Below are 13,206 nucleotides of genomic sequence, written 5' to 3' on the forward strand. Positions count from 1 at the left end.
TTCATTTGCCCCTTATATTGTTTTTGTGAAGGTCTCACTCTTGTTGTCTTTATTGTGGAGAGAATCCCACACTTTGAGAGCATTTGCAGCAAGTTGCTCATATGCTGCTATGGAATAATTAATCTGTACTGAGATGGCTGCATAGGAACCTACACCTGTAGGTCACAGGTGATTGCAGTATGAACTCCACTTTGACTATTTTGTTGGGCTTGTATCCTAAGATCTCAATATATTCAGAAAGCCACAACAAGTTTTGTCCAGTTTCTAAGCATACCCTTGCTATAGATTTCCAGTCATTAGGGGTTAAGATTTCAAAAGCCAAATTCTGTAATAACATCTTAACATAAGCTGATGTAGCCCCATAAAGAATGCAAGCCTTTTTCAGGTCTTTGAGGATTTCTATATCAAAAGGAGTGTATTTTCTACTTTTTTGACCTGAAGAGTTAAACTGTTGAATCACAGGAAAAATGTGAGGTTGGAGCTCAGTTACATCTCTCCCTTCTGCCCTGGCTTTAAGTAGTCCCTTTTGCAGTCTAGTCATAGTAGCGGTTAGATGCTGGGGGGAGATGCTGGTGCTGTCACTCCCCCCCCCCACTACCCCTCCTCCCTCCATCCTGGAAGGTGGAGTTGATGGAGGAGAGTCAATTACCTACTCCTTAGGTGGGGCTAAAGCTGCCTCATGTGGTGGAAAGTCACCATACCCTTGAGACTCACTTAAATCTCCATGCCCTGTAGGGATATGGTCATTAATCTGTTCCTTGTCTTCCTCCTTTTCCTTAGGTTTCCTCATCTGGCTATTCCTAGAACTTTTTTTCTTTTTTCTATAACTTATAGGATTTTTTAAGGCCAACTGTATTATATTGTATACATAGAATGCCTCGATGGAAATTTAACAAGGACCTTTTTCATTGTAATATTCAGAGAGCTGGTGCCCTATTAATGTCCAATTATCTGGAGAGATTTGCTCTTCCTCTAAAAACCCAGAAGTCTAGCTATCTGTTCCCAAGTTATAAGTAACCCTCTTCCTTCTATCAGCTTAAGCATGCATGCTTTCTATAGCACCACTTCAGGGTGGGGCTGGGGGTGAGGGTGGGGATGGAGGAGAATCTTTTCCTAACATCTGTCCCATTTCATCCAGAAAAGGTTACTAGTTTAGTCTTTAAGAAAATAAGTTCCCTGTTTGTCTATTACAAAACTCATCTAAGTTCCTAGTCACCAGAGACTTCTTCAGTGAAAGTAGGATCTTTGGTTCCCACACTTGGGTGCCAAATGTGATGACAGCTTATTTTAAAATCAGCCAGAGTCAGGAATTCAGGTTAAGGGAAAATCCTCGATCTTTATTCTTTGTGGAGATGAAAGGGGATGGCGATAAGAATGTGAGCAGCCACAACACAAACCCAGCCAGCAGTCTCTTTGCCTCTCGCCCTGCCTCTCTCTCTCCACCCACCAAAATCATCCTACGTCATTTCCCATACAACACATCAAAATTTGCACAAAGAGTAGGCAGGGGCCATTCTTTCTCCAAGCATATATTAATAGAGTATGGTCCAATTACTATTTAGCCTTACGTGCTTGGGACCTCAGTGCATCAACTCAAGCTTCAGCCCATTACAAATTGCATCAGTATAAGAGAAGTAATAATAACTGTATCTAGGGCTGCAGTTTAATGAAAATTTCTGTCTGAGATAGGATCTTTTGGGATTTCAATTTGATATTCTTTCACATTGTATAGAAATAGTGTACTAAATATTATTTGTGATAATTTAATGTTTGTTTTATTTTCATCAAAATGATTCCTTTGTAAAGACCTGTTAAATTTTTTCATTAACTAATATTGTACCCAAATAAGAGCAATGATAATAATTCTGTCTAAGCCTGAAGAATGCTACCTGTGATACAATCTCTTGGAATTTTAATTTGATATTATTACTTATTACATAGACATAGTAAAATGAATTTTATTTGTTATAATTTAATGGTTATATTATTTTATTAATAATTATTCTTTTCTAAAGACCTGTTGAACTTCCCCTTAAATGTTATTACATCAATATCAAAAATTATAATAATAATTGTATCTAGGCTTCGTGATGTATAAAAGTTGCTATTTTATGAGGTTAGATCTTTTGAGATTTTCATTTGATATTATTGCATATTATGTAAATATAGTAGAATGAATATTATTTTTATAACATGATGGTTGTTTTATTAAATTAATAATTATTTTTAAAGCCTTAAGGGTTGTTTTATTTTAATAATAATGATTCTTTTTAAAGCCCAGCTAAACACTTTCATTAACTGTTAGTACATCAACAAGAGAGAAATAATATCTCTTCTGATTTCCATGAGTCTCTTGTCTGATTTCCTGACCCCAGTGGAAGATGAAAGGGGAGGTGGAATTTCCACCAGGCCCATTCCTCTCCTTGGGGAACTCCATGAGTCTGTTACCTGAATTTCTGCCTCAGGAGGAAAGAGGAGAGGCAGGTGCCCTTCATCATTCTCCATGGATTTTCATGCATCTCCCGCTTGATCTTCATGAATGCTTTACTTGATCTTCCATCACTCATGTGTGAAAAGAAGAGGCACAGGTGCCTTCCATCATACCAGTGCATTTTCTTCCTCATCTTCCTGAGCCATCTTCCTTTTCTGCAGAAAAGTAGAGAGGAGAAGGGGAGAAAGAAGCAGCAGAAGCCCCATTGTCCTCCACATCTATCCTGTCTGAACTCTAGGAATCTGTTGTCTGGTCCCCAGCCTCTGCATCCAAGAGGAGAGGGGTGTGCCTTACCTTGTTCTTTGCATGCATCCTTCCTGACTGCTATTAATCTCCTTTCTGGTCTCCAGCATCCACTGAGAGTGAAAAATGATGGGCCCCTTCCTTTATCTCCTACATATCTCCTGCCTGATATCCAGCTTCTAAGGGACCTAGGACAGAAGAAAACAGGAGAGGAGGTTCCTTCCATAATGCTCCTTGAGTCTCTTCCCCGATTTCCATGATTCATCTGTTTGGTCTCTAACTTCCAGTAAGATTGGAAAGAATGGAAGTGGACTTCTTTCATAATTCCCTGTACCTCTCCTTCTTGTTCTCTAGGAGGCTCACACTTGATTTCCAGCTTTCAGATCCAAAAGGAAAGATTGGGCCTTCTATGGGGCCATACTTGTCTCCTGCCCAATCTCCATTCTCTAAATGGAAGAAGGAAAGAAAAGGGGAAGATACTTTGCATCATGCTCTTTGGGTATTCCCCCTTATTTGTATGAGACTCCCACCTAGTCTCCAAAATCTAGATCTAAGAGGAGACGTGGCAGCTGTCCATTCATTGTGTCCTGCCTGTCTCCAGCCCAATCTCCAGCCTCCAAAGGGAAGAGGAGAGAAGGAAAGAGGAGAAGCAGGGACCTTCCATAGGTTTTCTCCATGAGCTTCATGAGCCTTCTGTCTGGTTTCCCACCTGTGGTCAGAATGGGAAGAAGATCAGGTGCCTTTCCTGGGCCCCATGTGTTTTCTGATCTCTCTGAGTCTCCTACTAATTCTCTAGCTTCTGCATCAACAAGAAGGAATGGACACTTTCCATTGTGTCCTCCCTGTCTCCTGCCTGATCTCCAGCCTCCCAAGGGAAGAAGAGAGTAAGAAAGAAAAGGAACAGTAGCACCATACTCCAGGTGTCCCTCTCTGATTTCCATGAGTCTCCTGCCTGGTCTGTAGGCCATAGTGAAAGTAAAGAGAGGAGAGGAAAATGTGTTTTACCCTGTCCTGTTTATCTCCTACCTGATCTCCATGAGTATCCTACATGAGTTCCTGTTTCTAGAACAAAGAGGAAAAATGGGAACCTTCCATTGCACCTAGAACATCTCCTGCAGACCTGCAGCAGGTGACTGGAAGAGAGATATGTGCCCTTCACAATGCCCTTCCTGTCTCCTGCCTTATCTCCAGCCTCTGGAGGGGAGAGGAGCAAAAGATAGGGGAGAAGTAACAGTGCCTTTCAATGTACCAGGAGTCTCCTGCCTGGACTCTAGGTTCTAGTAGAAATGGGAAGAGGAGAGTCAAGTGCTTTCCAGTGGACTCCATCTTTCTGTGTTCTGATCTCCAGCCTCTGCATAGAAGTGAAGAAGAGGGAAGAGAAAAGGCGGGTACTTTTAATCATTCTCATGTATTTCCTGTCTAACATACATAAGTTTCCTATCTGGTCACTGGAGGGTTCTCCAATCTTCTATGGGAGTGAGAAGAAAAAAGGTGGGTGCATCCCATCACTCCATATGCTTCTCCATTCTAATTAGCAGGAGTTTCCCATAAAACCTCATGAATACCGATCAAAGAGAAGAAGTGGCAGCTTTCTATTGATCCCTACCTGTCTCCTGCTGATCTCCAAAAGGAATAGGAAAGAAGGAAAGAGAAATAGGTACCTTCCATAATACTCTAAAGGCCTCCTGACAATTCCCCATGAGTCTTCTAAGCTTCTAGTCTCAGGGAGGATTGGAAAGAGGAGAGGTGCATTCCTTCCATCGTGCTCTCTGAATTTCGTTCCTGATCTAAATGAGTCTGACAATTCTCCAGCTTCTGGATCAAAGAGGAGAGATTGGCTCCTTACATTATACCCTACATGTCTACCATCCAATTTCTAGTTGCTGAAGGGAAAATGAGAAAATGAAAGAGAAGCAGGTAGTATCCATCACACTCCATGGGTCTCCCACTTGTTATTCATGAGGTCCAGGCTCTAGATAGAAGAGGAGAGGGGGCAGATTTTCATTTTCATCCTGTCTCCTGTCTGATCCCCAGTCTCCAAAAGGAAAGGGAGAGAAGGAAAGAGGAGAGACAAGTAACTTTCATCATGCTCCATAGGTTTCCCTTCTGATTTCTTTTTTAAAAACTTGATTTAATGTCTTATTATTTCCCCAATTACATATCAAAACAGTTTGAACATTCTTTTTTATTTTTGAGATTTTGAATACCAAATACTCTCCCTTCCTCCGTTCCCTCCAAATCTCATTAAGAAGGCAACCCTTTTCTTCTCACTTTCCAATTCTTTGCTACCACAAAACATTTTTGCACAGGTGAGTGCACCTCCTTTTTGATTTTTCCCTCCTCTGTGATTTCCTTGGATTACAGACCCAGTAGAGACACTGCTGGGTCAAAGGATATGGACAGTTTTATCATCCCTTGGGCATAATTTCAAATTGCTCTCCAGAATGGTTGGATCATTTCACAATTCCACCAACAAAAAATTAGTATCCCAGTTTTTCCACATCCTCTCCAACATTTATCATTATCTTTGCCTGTCATGAGAAGGTAACCTTTTTCATAGTAGATTATGCATGTCCATTTTTGCAAAACATTTCCATGCAAGTCATGTTATGAAAAAAACACGGACAAAAATCACAAGACAATTAAAGAAATGGAGAGTCTTGCTCTGCATTTAGACTTCATAAGTTCTTTCAATGGAGATGGAGAATATTTTTCATCCTAATACCTTTAAAATTGTCATGATGCCTTGTATTGCTGAAACAAGTAAGTCTTTTACAGTTGATCATTTTCCAATACTGCTGTTCCTATACACAATATTTCCATAATTCTGCTCAACTCACTCTGTATCACTTCATGTAAGTCAAGAATATTCTAAGAGCATCCTGCTTGTCATTTCTTCTAGCATAATAGTATTTCATGCCAATAATAAACAACAATTTGCTCAGTCATTTCCCTATTGATGGGCTGTAACCTCCCACTCTGAAATTACTGATTGCCAGGGCCATACATACCAATCTTACCCAGATACACATGAAGACAAACCATGTTAAGGTGCCAAATAGCCTTTCTTTATTAGCAGGGGTTAGCAGGAAGCAAAAGCAGGTGTATGTCTGTCTCTGTGTCTCTCTCTCTCTCTCTTCTCTGAATCCCTCTACATTTCTGTCTCTTTCTACTTCTCTCGACATCCTTCTCTCTCCTATAGCAAAGCTGGCCATTTATTTACTCTCCTCTGGGATTAATATGTGCCTAGCCCACTCATCACTGTGTAGGTGGATCCACAGAAGGGAGACACCTGGAGTTAATGCTGCCTTCTAAGAAAAGATCTAGGAAGAGGACACACCCCTCATCATCTCAAGGAACCTTTAACATAGGGGAGGGGGTGGAGGGTGGGAGGGAAAAATCGGAACAGAAGTGAGTGCAAGGGATAATGTTGTAAAAAAAATTACCCTGGCATGGATTCTGTCAATAAAAAGTTACTATAATAAAAAAATAATAATAATAAATAAAAAAAAAAGAAAAGACGATGCAGGAAATAAAATGTCAATAAAATGTTTTAAAAATTAAAAAAAAATGAATAGAACCTCAGAGAAGTTGTGATTTTCCTAAGATCACTTAGGCTGTAGGTAGTAGAGGTTGTTCTGCAAGGTTAAGTCTTTTCAAAGACGATGCAGGAAATAAAATGTCAATAAAATGTTTTAAAAATTTAAAAAAAATGAATAGAATCTCAGAGAAGTTGTGATTTTCCTAAGATCACTTAGGCTGTAGGTAGTAGAGGTTGTTCTGCAAGGTTAAGTCTTTTCAAATCATGTTCCATATGAAGTTAGGAAAAGGAGTAAGGGTCAGGGTGGGGATAGGGAAAACTTTTGAAAATGGATTTTAGTTTTAGGGTTGTTGCAGAGTTCTGAATTTTTTTTTTCATATTTTAAGTTTGTGTGGGGATATTTCTAAAAGAAGTTTGAAGGTATATTTACTACTTTTGTGAGATTAAAAATTAATTGATTTTTTAAATTTATGAAATAAAAGAAGCATTTCCATAACATAGTATAATAAAAAAGGCACATGAAACAACAACAACAAAAAAAAAGAACCTTTAACACCTGTAAGACACAACCTCCAGCCTCAGAGGCCAAGCCCCTTTTTTACCTCCTGGGTCCACCCTACCAGCTGACATAGCATACATGGCAATTCTCAGAAGGAAAATCTCTAACAATGGGCATCTCCTGAATTTCCAATTCTTTATCACCAAAGAGGAGTTTCTATAAATCTTTTTGGACCTATAAGTCTTTTTTTGTTTTTTCTCTCCTTCCTGATTTACAAAGTTTCTTACCTATTTTCTAGCCTCTGCATCAATAGTTTCCATTGTGTCCTGCTGAGCCTCTTCTGGATCTTCAGACTCTCAAGAGAAGAGAAGAGAAGCAGAGAAGAAAGGCAGTTATATCATACTCCATGGCTCTCCCCCCATGGTTTTATAGCTCTTGGGGCATAGTTCCAAATTGCCCTTCAGAATGGATGAATCAGTATACAACTTCACTAACAATGCATTAGTGTCTTAACTGTCTGAAATCCCCTCCAACATCTCTCCTCTCATTTCTGGCACTGTTCTTGTCAGCTGAGCTACTTTGTGCCCTCCTTTCCAGGGCCCCATGTTGAATGACAATTGTCTAGACCTACACACTAAAATGAACTAGTCCCCTGTCTAGTACTGAGAATTCCCTCATGTCCATTCCTCTTCTTCCTGATCTCCATGAGTTTTCAAATTGCTTTTCAGCCACCAAAAGGAAAAGTAGAGGAAAGGAGGAGTAAGGCTAAGGGAATGCTTCTGCATGTGTTCTATCTGATCTCTCTGAATTTTCCTTCTGTTCTCAAGCTTCTGGCTCTAACAGAAGAGGTGAGCACCTTCCACTCGATTCCATGAGGCTCCTACCAGATCTTTTTTCACTGGACATAAAACATGGTGCTAGCCTTTAGTGAAAGACAGAAGATGAGAGAATGGCTTTCATCAGGCCCTGTTTATCTCCTGCCTGATCTCAATGAGTGTCCTAAATGAGTTCCACTTTCTGAATCAAAGAAACTCCATGAGTCTTTTACTTGGTTTTCAAACTTAGCAGGGACAAAGAGAGGAGAGGAAGAGAAAGGAGAAGCAGAGACCTCCTTATGCTCCACATTTATCCTGTCTGAGCTCTAGGAATCTCTGATCTGGTCTCCAGCCTCTAGAAATTAGAAGAGAAGTAGGCACAATTCATTGGTTTTTACAAGAATCCTTTGTTGGAATTAATAATGAAAGTGAAAAGAAGAAAAATTGGCATTCTCCGCTGTTTCCTGTGCATCATTTGCCTGATCTCCATAAGGATATTTAATGGTCTCCAGCCTCTGATAGAAGTGAGAAGAGAAGTGGGATACCTGCTATCATGCCCCATTTTCCTACTTACAGTTCTCCAGGAGTTTCCAGCCAAATCTTCAGACTAAATCAAAGAGCAGAGGTGGCAGCTTTCCATTCTGTCCTGTGTGTTCTCTGCCTGATCTCTAGGTATGCAAGGGAAGAAGATGAAAGAAATGAGACAGATTTCCATAAGCCTCCTGCCTATTTTTCAGACTCCAGTGAGGGTGGGAAGAGGAGAGATGGCCATTTGCCATCATATCCATTTCTTTACTCCATGAGATTTCTTGCTGGATTTCAGCCTTCACAAAGAGGATCAGAGAAAAAGGAGGAATAAGGAGAAGTGAATACCTCCACATGCATTCTGCATGAATTTAATAAACCTCCATTCTGGTCTCAAGCCGCTGGATCTAAGACAAGAGGCTAGCACCCTCCACTTTTACCTGTGAGACTCTTGCCAAATCTTTTACTAGTTATAGGACAAAGAAGAGAAGAGGGGGAAGAAGATATTTTATTTCCTGCTGCTCCTATCTTCTGCCCCACTCTCCATAAGTCTTCTCTGTCCAGACCTGCTCACTAAGGGACTCCGATACTACCCCAAATCCTGATCATGGGTGAAGGGTAAAGGGCAGAACTCATGAAGATGTTCAAACAGGAGTCTGTTTATTCAAAATTTTCAGAGCCTCGAATAGCCTAATACACTTACATTACTATAGTACACTGCACATGCACTAACTATGAGACACTGTACACGCAGGGTCACATAAACAACTTGCTATTGTGTGCAGATGTTTTCTTGCCACTTTAGTATAACTGTTTTAATTACAACACAGGTTGTCTCCCCCTGACTTCTCAGAAAGGTTGAGATGAACTGAGGTGGGATGGGGAGCCCAACCAGACACATCAGCAGGGTTCCTTTTACTGGATTAAAGGGTCTTATACATTGCCAAGCATTTCCAACTGTTACCTTCTACATTTCCATCTTTCTTTTGTTTTTATTTAAGCAGGTATATATTAGTGGTTAAATCCATAAAGCAAGTTTCAGTGTGGGAAAAATCACACAGCCAAGTACTAATATAAAAAGCAATATGAATAAATAAGATACTATAAAAGACTTCCATGAGTCCCAGAAGGAAGGTATAGAAAATAACTATTAATTTACAACAATACGTACACTTCTTTCCTGCCAAGAGATAGTCCAATGTCAATATATTGTCCATCACTTCATGTGCTAGAGACTCCAAAGATTCCTGCAGGTTTTGAAGTCCTGTATCAGTCTCATTAGCAATTATTTTTATGGTCATGGTAATATTCGTTAGTCAGTTGCCATACATATAGGGCTAACAGCCATGCTCTTTCAGTGGTGGACTTAGAGATGGAACCACCTGATGTTTCCTGGGTCTTCTCCTTTGTTTTAAGGGTCTTCTTTTTTTCCATCTCTCTCTGATGGACAAAGCAGATACAACATACTGGCACCCATCAGATTCCTTCTCCATCTGTAGAGACACAAGCAAATCCTCTGCCCTAAGCAGTTTATCTATCTGATGCAGAGGGCTGAAACTCTGAAAAGGTATACTTGAATCAGACAACCGAGGATTTAAGGATAATTACCTACTCGATATGAGACAATGATTCTATTAGCATATGTTTGGATAAATGGCTCTTCTCACTGTTGATGCTTGCTCAATATTTAGTGTTAAGATAATCATAAGCAAAGATTGGAGGGCAGGGAGAGAGGTCAGAGAGTCACTTGGCAGCAGGACTAGGAGGAAGCTGTACTTTACAATCTGATTCCTTCCATTCAACACTCTCTGGATCTCTCCACATCACCTAGCGATTAGCTAAAGACACCAAAGCTGCTCACACTGGACACTGCCCTTTCATTTTACTGCATCCTCCCTCATGCCTGTTTTTTTTTGTTTGTTTATTTGTTTGTTTTCAAACTTGCCCTGTTTCTGTGTCCCAGAGATTCTTCACTGGAACTGGCACTGTTCTTGTCAGCTGAGCTACTTTGTGCCCTCCTTTCCAGGGCCCCATGTTGAATGACAATTGTCTAGACCTACACACTAAAAGATTTTGGTACCAGCCTGAAACCTGATCATCGGTGAGGAGTGAAGGCCGGAGTTCATGAAGGTGGTCAAAGGAGTCCATTTATTCAAAATTTTCTCAGCCTTAGATATCCTAATACACTCACATAACTACAGCATAAATATATCACAGTGTGCATGGGCTAACTATAAGATACTGCCCATGCAGGAACACATAAACAACTTGCTATTGTGTACAGATGTTTCCTTGTCACTTTCATATAACTGCTTCAAGTACAACACAGGTTCTTAAACCTGACTTCTCAGGAAGGCAGAGATGCCCCTAGGGGGGATGGGAAGTCAAACCAGACACGTCATCAAGGTTCCTTTTATTGGACTAAAGGATATTATACCTCACCCAGAGTTCCCCACAACTGTGGCACTCTGTGCTTCTGCATTGTCTCTTGTGTTTAGTGAAAGCAAGAAGATGAGAGAATGCCTTTCACCAGACCCTGTCTATCTCCTACTGATCTCAATGTGTGTCCTTTATTGTTGGAATTTTTACTAAAGTGTCAAGACATTTCTTTACAAAGTGTTAAAGACATTGGAGTTAATTTAATCTTAGAAAGAATTATTTTGGGCCAGAACTTGAAACAAGATACTAAGTGGAACTGATTGAACAATGCTTGTGTTCACACCTTTAGAGAGCTCAAGTATCTAAGTACTCAATGGAGTTCACACGAGAGTTCAGGGCTAGTATGAGAGCTGAATTCACACCTCCCTTAGGACCAGAGAGCACTCTGGGAGATAACCCAGAATCCCTTTCCCTCAAGAAGGAGGAGTTAACCTTTGGGAGATCACATAAATGAAGGAAGCTCTTGGAGCCATAGGAGGAAATTCTCCAGAACATCAACAGGGCTCTGAGACAGAACTCTCTGGAAGAAAAGACTACTCGCCTCAGTTGGAGATTGAGAAGCCATGAGATGGAGTTGAGCTGGAGGCTGAAGAAAGCAGAGGCAGGAGCCAAGGACAAAGCTACAAGATCTCTTGGAGCCAGGCAGAGAGATAGGCATCAACTAACCAGTCTAATTTGAAAACCACCACACTTTATGACTCAATGTACTCTACTTTCTTGATGAAAGAGAAGAAGTGGAAACCTTCCATTGCATCCAGAGCATCTTCTGCTTGACCATCAGCCTGTGGATGGAAGAGAAATGTGTGCTATTCACAGTGTCATTCCTGGCTCCTTCCTCAGCTCCAGCCTCCCGAGGGACAAGGAGATAAAGGAAAGAGAGAGGTGTCTGGTATTCAAGAGTCCCTTACTTGTCCTCTAGGTTTTAATTGAAATGGAAATAAAGGAATCAAGTACCTTCCAGGAGACTCCATCTTTCTCTGGTCTGATCTTCAGCCTCTTCAGGGAAAAGGAAAAAAGAGAAGAGAAAAAGTGGGCACATTTCATCATTCCCATGTATCTCCTTGAGTCTACTGATAGGTCTCCAGTTTTCCTTGGCAGTGAGCAAAATTGGGTATGTTCCATCATGCCCCATGATTCTCCATCCTGATTTCTACAATCTTCCTCCCTGGTCTCTAGCTTCTGGATCAAAAAAGGAGAGATGGGCATGTTCACTGAGCCAGGTCTGTCTTCGCCTAATCTCCAGTCTTCAGAGGAAATTGGAAAGAAGAAAAGAGGAGACCCAAGTACTTTCTGTGAGTTTTCTGCCTGATGTTCATGATTCTTTTGCCTGGTTCCCTGCCTTTGGTCAGAGAGGGAAGAGAAGAAAGTACCTTCCATAGTGCCCTGTGCATTTCCTTCCTGATCTCTGAGTCTCATGCATATTCTCTAGCCTCTGCATCAAGAAACAATGATGTTCCATTGTAACATGTCTGTCTTCTGCCTGCCTCCAAATGGAAGAGGAAAGAATAGAAGAAGGAATAACTATTGAGGAGAGGCAGATGTCCATCATTCTCCATGGGTCTCCTCTTGGATTTACATGAGTTTCCTGTTTGATCTTCATGAGGTCTGATCTTCCATATCCTGTGCATGAAAAGAAGACACACAGGTGACTTCCACCATGCCAGTGCATTTCCTTCCTCATCTTCCTAAGTCTTCTTCATTCTCTGCAGGAAAGTGGAGAGAAGGGGAGAAAGAAGCAGCAGAAGCCCCATTGTCCTCCACATCTATCCTGTCTTAACTCTAGGAATCTGTTGTCTAGTCCCCAGCCTCTGGATCCAAGAGGAGAGGGGAGCGCCTTCTCTTGTCCTTTCCATGCATCCTTCCTGATCACTATTAATCTCCTGTCTGGTATCCAGCATCCACTGGGAGTGAGAAAAAATGGGCCTCTTCCATTAAGCCCTATATCTCCTGCCTGACATCCAGCATCCAACAGAAAGAGGAGAGAAGGAAAGAAGAGAAGCATGTACCAATCTTTATGATCCCTGGGTCTCTTCCTGGATTTCTGTGTCTCCTGCCTGGTCTCCAGCCTCTAGTGACAGTGAGAAAAGTTGAAGTGGGCATCTTCTATCATGTAATCAGGATTCTTCCTGATCGTCATGAGTCTTCTACCTGGTGTCTAGCCTTTATAACCAGGAGGAAGGTGGGATGCCTTCCATTGCATTCAGAGCATCTCCTGCTTGACCATCAGCATGTGGATGGAAGAGAGATGTGTGCCATTCACAATGCCCTTCCTGCCTCCTGCCTTTTTTCCAGCCTCCAGAGGGAAGAGGAGAGAAAGGGAGTGGAGAAGTGGCAGTGCCTTCCAGAGTGCTTCAGGACTCTTAGACCCAAGTTTCATGAGTCTCCTGCCTAGACGTTAGGTTCTAGTAGAAATGGGAAGAGGAGAGTCAAGTGCTTTCCAGTGGGCTCCATCTTTCTGTGGTCTGATCTCCAGCCTATATAGGGAAGTGGAGAAGAGGAGAAAAACTGGGTACTTTTCATCATTCCCATGTATCTCCTGCCCAATGTCCCCGAGTCTACTGATAGGTCTCTGGTTTTCCTTGGCAGTAAGAAAATGTGGGAGCATTCCATCATGCCTCATCCTTCTCCATCCTAATTAATATGAGTTTCGCTC

At 41.3% G+C, this 13,206-nt stretch overlaps 1 long non-coding RNA gene across 3 annotated transcripts in view; it reads right to left on the reverse strand.

The window, feature by feature from the left end:
- LOC116420384 overlaps positions 1-13,206 on the reverse strand; it is a 97,234-nt gene that overhangs the window by 3,248 nt on the left and 80,780 nt on the right. For 2 of the 3 annotated variants that reach the window (XR_004230666.1, XR_004230665.1), the window contains exons 5-7: positions 7,062-8,257; positions 2,786-2,922; positions 2,449-2,646 (exon numbers count right to left, since the gene is read on the reverse strand). This is a non-coding gene — a long non-coding RNA (uncharacterized LOC116420384). The remainder of the gene's footprint in view (positions 1-2,448; positions 2,647-2,785; positions 2,923-7,061; positions 8,258-13,206) is intronic. The other variant, XR_004230667.1, reaches the window with a different exon arrangement.

This window comes from Sarcophilus harrisii, chromosome X, assembly GCF_902635505.1.
Source record: "Sarcophilus harrisii chromosome X, mSarHar1.11, whole genome shotgun sequence".
In the NCBI taxonomy this organism is placed as follows: Eukaryota; Metazoa; Chordata; class Mammalia; order Dasyuromorphia; family Dasyuridae; genus Sarcophilus; species Sarcophilus harrisii.